The 5,905-nt window shown below is 53.5% G+C and overlaps 2 non-coding genes across 2 annotated transcripts; one reads left to right on the top strand and one right to left on the bottom strand.

Moving 5' to 3' along the window:
• Positions 1-2,791: 2,791 nt before the first annotated feature.
• TRNAS-UGA (transfer RNA serine (anticodon UGA)) lies at positions 2,792-2,873 on the top strand. Its single transcript has one exon. It is a non-coding gene; the product is annotated as a tRNA-Ser (tRNA).
• A 2,118-nt stretch (positions 2,874-4,991) lies between these two features.
• Positions 4,992-5,063, bottom strand: TRNAQ-CUG (transfer RNA glutamine (anticodon CUG)). The gene has a single exon. It is a non-coding gene; the product is annotated as a tRNA-Gln (tRNA).
• Positions 5,064-5,905: the final 842 nt, after the last annotated feature.

Genomic DNA, 5,905 nt, shown 5'->3' with positions numbered 1-5,905 from the left:
GCAGAGGGGTACCAATACTGGAGGCCCCTGCACTGGAGTGGATTTGGTGAGATGTACCCAGCTGATCTGGGCAAGTGACTTGTGCCCCATGCCACAGAGGATGACAAAAACTCCAACATCCCTGCCAGTGTGAGCTGGGGGAAATTCCTTCCTGACCCCAGCAATGGAGATCAGGGAGACCCTGAGCATGAGAGCAAGGCCACCAGCGAAGCACCGGAGAGAAATGGTTTTCTATCTCACCTGAGAGCACTTTCTTCAGCCCCCCTGTCCCCTCTTGCCACCCCCATGTGGGGTGAAGAATCCATCATAGCCCTGGGTACTTTGTTCCAATGTTTAATCACCCGATTGCAAATGTGTCCCTTATTTCTCATTTTAGTTTCTCTGCCATTAATTTACAGCCACTGGTTCTTGTTCTGCCTTTTGCTGCTGGGTTAAAGAACCCTTCAGTACCCAGAATTTTCTCTTTGGGAGGGGATTTACACACTGTCATCAAGTGACCTCTTGGTCTTCTCTGTGATAAACTGAGCAGACTGAGCTCTTGTCTTGCACTGGAAGGCAACTTTTCAGCACTTTTTTTTCTCTTCTCTGCCCCCCATCCAATTTTTTGTTCTTCATCTTAAAATGTGGCCAAGATGACTGTGTGCAAGAGTCCAGTGTTGGTCTGACCAATGTTGTACAGAGATAACACTAGTGCCCTATATCTAGTCACTGTTCTCCTGTCTGTACATCCAAGGACAACGACAGCATCGCACGGGCATTTCATGCTGAGTTGTTTGTTCATTATGACACCTAAACCCTTCTCCGAGTCACAGCAGTCTGGCCTTGCTCGTTAGTAAAGCTCAGTGTGTTTGAATGGCCACAGCTTCCCAAGTGTTCTGTAACATGCACAAGGGATTCCCCTCCTCAGTCACCTTCACCTGCTGCTGGTCTCTTGTCTCTTTCTTCTTCTCCAGGATCTGCATGTGTCATTGTGGGGGGAGTTCTCCTCCTCTCTTTGCCTGGGAGCGATGTGACCCCCCCGGATGGACTGACCAAACCCAGGATTCCTTCAGCCTGAAAGCAGAGGGGAGCCTTCACCCGCTCCCTCTTTAAGGCTCCAGTCCCAGATCCTAAATTTCCTGCCAAAGAACAAAAATCCACCCTGAGCCCAACTCCTCTCTCGGTGGTGATTTCCTTTCTCCCACAAATCTGTCTTGAGGACACAGCCCTGGGAACAGGTGAACACAACCCCTGAGATTTCCCTTCGCAGCCTGCAAGGGGCAGTTCGCCCTATTAAACAGCTCGGGAATGTCGTCTTTTTCTTTTCTCCTTTCAAAAGTAACTTCTTGTATTTCTAGTCTCTTTATATGACCCACTGATTTGCCGCTTCCAATTCTCCGCTGTACATGCTAGCACTGGATAGAGTGAGGTGCCTGGACCCATCCTGTACTGAGTACATGGGGGACTTGCAGGATCAGACCCTAAAATCGCTTTGGAGGGAAATTCTAACCCCACCCAACCCCGACCTGTTCCTGGGAGGTTTCGGTATTGACCCAGGCTGCCGAGCACCAGGGAATGAAGAGACCAATTTTATCAGTAAGTCAGACCCCCCAGCTGCCCGCTGCCTGGATCACCTCCCCCCAGGTGCCGCGAGTCACCCTCCAGAGCCATTGCTGGGCCCCGGGGGGCAGCCACACAAGCCATGGGGATGGGCAGCTCCCAGGAATCTCGGCAACGAATCTCCAGGCTGGAGGGTTTCCCCTAGTGCCGGATCCACCCTCAGGGTCCAGCCAGCCAGCAGCTTCCACCCAAGGCTAGTGCGCTAACAGCAGCAGCGTGGCTGGGGGGCTTGGCCGGTAACTGGGCCAGTCGTCTGAGCATGAACCCATCCGACCCCAGGAGATGGACCCGGGTCACCAGCCCAACCCACCACGCAGCTGCTGCCGCTACCCCATTAATGCGTGAGCTCCCATGGACCACGCTGGGGAGATCCCCCAGCTGCAGGGTAGATATCCCTGAGAGCCTGGCAGGGCACAGCTCCTGGCTGACCTGCCCTGCTGAGTTCTCTACTAGGCTGGGTGGATCCAGGGCCAAGGGTGCTGGGTGACAGGGGGGCATTGGCTCTGGGCTGGGACTGTCACTTCCCCCCCTGCCCATCCAACAGGATCACAGCAAACGAAACCAGCTCAGCCTGCAGGGGAAGAGTTCAGTCCAGGGCCTGGTGCATTCTGGGAGCAGGGACGGTGCAGAGAAAGGGCAGATACAGGGCACCTCTGAACACTCTGCGCAGAACTGCCTGTCCTGACCCACAGCCCCTGTTATCCCAGCCCTGGGCTCCCCTCTCACTGCTCTGCCAGTGCCCCTCACTCCCGATCCACAGACCTCCCCCGCTGTATCTGTGACTTCTGCTACTGAACCACCAATGCGCTGACTCCTCTTGTGAGACATTTCTCTGCACAATACTGCTGCTATTCCAGTTACTGACTCCAGGAAACATTTTCCTTAGCCTTGTTCCGTGTGTCACTGGTTTCTATAGCAAAGGCCAGTCCCTGGCCCTGTGGTCCAGACATCCTCATTCACATCAAGCTTCAAGTTAAGAATCATTTCCCATTCCCGCTCTGTGGGAGGGGAGACTTTTAAACGCGCTCTCTGTGCGACTGCACATGGCTAAGCAAAGAGAACAAACCCCAAATCCCCCCTGTGCTTTGGGAGCCAGGTTTGCGGTGGGAATTCTGTAGTTCAGATGACTTCACACCTGGGCATTGTGATTCTTTACCAGTTTCTCTGGCAGTAGGGCAGTTTTGTGCTCACAGCTGTGATGGCCAAGTGGTTAAGGCGTTAGAGTTGAAATCCAATAGGGTTCCCTTATGCAGGTTCAAGTCCTGCTCACAGCGAGGCCCGTGTTTTAGCTACTCTCTAACCCGGTCAATACCCCTCAACAACCCCCTGAGACACTCTCAATTCTCTCCCCACCCCAAGTAAATCCTGTTCTGCTCCTTTCATAGAGATTCCTGGGACACCACTTCTCAGCACCTGAAGCCTCTGGCACTCACCTAGTGCCCCATAGATCAGCCATAGCCCTGGTTCTGCTTCTCTCTCTAGCTTGTGAAAGGAGCCAAGTCAGCGAATCCATGGGGGCTGCAGAAGCAACAGAGAGAAAAAAGAAAAGGTGCCCAGCAGCCAACTCTGCCCTGGCACCTCCCACCTGCTAGCAGGCCTGGCTGATAAGCTCCTCCTCTTCTCCTTCAGCGCCTCCCGCTGGCCATTGATGGGGTGTGCTGGAGGAGTGAGGAGAGAAAGAAGTGGGGCAGGGTGGGGTGGGAAGAGATTTGATGGTTTGGGGGCAGGGCCTGTGGTGGAGCAGGCATTGAGCACTGCCCGGGAACTCTCAAAGTCAGCACCTCTGAGTGCAGAAGCCTTCCCTGAGTCTGAGCTGCCAGGATCCCTGCCGCAGAGCAGGTGCCACAAGTCTCAGCCTCTCTGTCCCACACATGGCTCTGGGCACCACCAGGAATCATTTGGCTCCTGGCACACAAGGCAACTTAAAAGCTGAGTCCCTGGACAGCAGCTCAAACCCTGGCCCCTCCCATTAAGAGCCTGATGCTCTACTGACTGAGCTAGCCAGGCTTGCTAAGAGCCTCCTCTTCTTGTCCATGGCCACTGCCCATTCCTCCTTCTTTTCCTCTCTCCTGCACCTGAGGGTCACTAAATCTCCTCACCTAGACAGCCAGCCCGTCCACTGCACCCCAATCCCCCACTCCTGAGCCTCCCTGCCAAAGTCCTGCACCTGGCTCCATAGAATTAATTCTCACGTGTCGCTGGGAACTCTGCTTCTTGTGCCCAGAGAGTCTCAGCCCCCCTCAGTAGAAGACCTGAGAAACACAGTGTCTGCCTTTCTAAAAAAGTGCTTGGAGGGGCTTTTCTCATGTGGCCTAATGGGTACGATGTCTGACTTCAGAGCAGGCATTCAGAGTTCAAGTTGCTTCATGGTTGTGTTGCTGCAGTTTTACCTTCGTGCTGAAAGTCCTGCTCCCTTCAGGGCTGGAACCTCTTCTTGGCTGCTCAGGCCAATGCTCTGGCTTCAGCTAGAGCCTGGGAAGGAGTTGGGGGTTGGGTGTCACAAAGGCTGGGGCATGAGCCGCAGGTGCTTCCAGTCTAGCCTTTGCCCTTCCTGACTTGCCAAAGAAAATGGGCGGCTGCCCGGGCCAGCGTGTAGAGCAGTTTCCCTCTTCCAAGTGTGCACCTGCCCCTGTGCTTGAGGGGGTTGGTAAATAGCACCTTGGGAGCCTGAGTGTTTCTCTGCTTCTTGCCAGCTGGGGAAAAGCCTCTTGGGGTAAAATCACCTGCCCCACTGCAAAAGTGAGCACTGTGAGTGGGAACAGACTGAGGCCACACCAGGGGACTGGCCCTGCTTTCCTACCTTCTTCTGATGTTGGCCACAGAGCATCAGCAGCTGCCCTGCATGCTGGTCTGTGGGTCGCTTTCAGTGGGTGTTTGGTATGGCAGGGAGCAGCCTGGCCGGGGGTCTTTGTGGCTGTCTGCTGCCCATGCAAGGGCATGGTCCTCCCCTCCTCTTGACCCGCCTTCAGTTGCTCTGTGGCTTATAAACCTTCCCTTGGAGCTGTCAGCACCAGCCGCCTCTGCTCTAGGTGTCCGGAGGAGGGAAGGTGTGAGGGACTCCAGGCTGGGCTCCACCCTCCCTCCTGCCAAGCCCTGACTATTAATCCTGGCCCTGGAACTCCTTTCTTCAAGCGCCGTGTGGGCCAGAGAAAAGGTGTGGCAGCAAGCACAAGGGTCAAACTTGTGGGCATCGCGTGAAGCAGCAAGAATCCCAACCAGGTCAAACCACAGGACTACAGGCAGCCATAGCCACTTCTACACCCCAATCCATTGCAGCCATCTCAAGCAAAGACCTGGCTCCAGTACGTGTGAGTCACCCAGCAGGAGGGAAAAGACTCCCTCTTATACAACTGGAAACAGGGAAATTGAGTGCTTTACCACAAACCAATACCAGGTCCCACTGAGATTTGAACTCAGATTGCAGGATTCAGAGCCCTGAGTGCTGCCCATTACACCATGGGACCAGCTTGTGCTGCCTTCTCTGGCCATCAGTGACCCTCACGGGGCTGGCTCGTGTAAAGGACTGTTGGTCCTTTACTAAAACTTAGTGGGGTTTTTGGTTGGCTAGTTCCCAGTCCCAATAAAAGGGGGAAGGGTCAATGGGAAATCAGGCCCCTGAGACTGACAGCCCCTGGGGCAATGGTCACCAACTGGTAGGGAACACGTGAGAATTTGTTAACGGAGAAAAATTCTTGGTGAAAGTTGGCAAAGCTGTGGAGATTTTGAAAAATTCCAGTGAATTTACACATGAAAATACAAACAGAGAGACAAACACACAGAAAGAAAGAGAAAATCACAGACTGCACAGGCCCACACAGACATAACAAAAACCAAACCCACACAAACCCACACAGCACACAGAGCCATATACACAAAAGGGAAAGCCACACAAAACATAGAAAGAACAAATCCACACCAAAAAACACAGCAAAATCCCACAACAAGAAAGCACAAAACCCACATACCAAAAGAATACTAAGCAAAAAACCAATCTGTATGCAAAAATCATACACACACGCACCCAAAACTATGGCAGTCATCCACCAAAATCACACAGGACCCACATGCACATCAACACGACAGATGAAAACCACATCAACATACAGAAAGCCAGGCAGGGTTTGAGTCTCACAGAGAAGAGGGTGAGCACACATGTGGTTTGGGGAGCAAAGACTGTGGGGGTGTCAGGGGCAGTGCTCTGGGCTCTGCCTGACCCTAGTGGCTGGCAGAGAGCAGAGCCTGGTAGATCTATGGAATCTGCCCTGCTCTTTGTAAAGCAAGGGGACCTCAGTGTCTTCTGAGCTGC

The sequence above is a fragment of the Gopherus flavomarginatus genome, unplaced genomic scaffold, assembly GCF_025201925.1.
Source record: "Gopherus flavomarginatus isolate rGopFla2 unplaced genomic scaffold, rGopFla2.mat.asm mat_scaffold_92_arrow_ctg1, whole genome shotgun sequence".
Lineage (NCBI taxonomy): Eukaryota > Metazoa > Chordata > Testudines > Testudinidae > Gopherus > Gopherus flavomarginatus.
The sequence above is the reverse complement of the archived record's forward strand: the minus strand, read 5'-3'. Positions and strand labels throughout refer to the sequence as shown.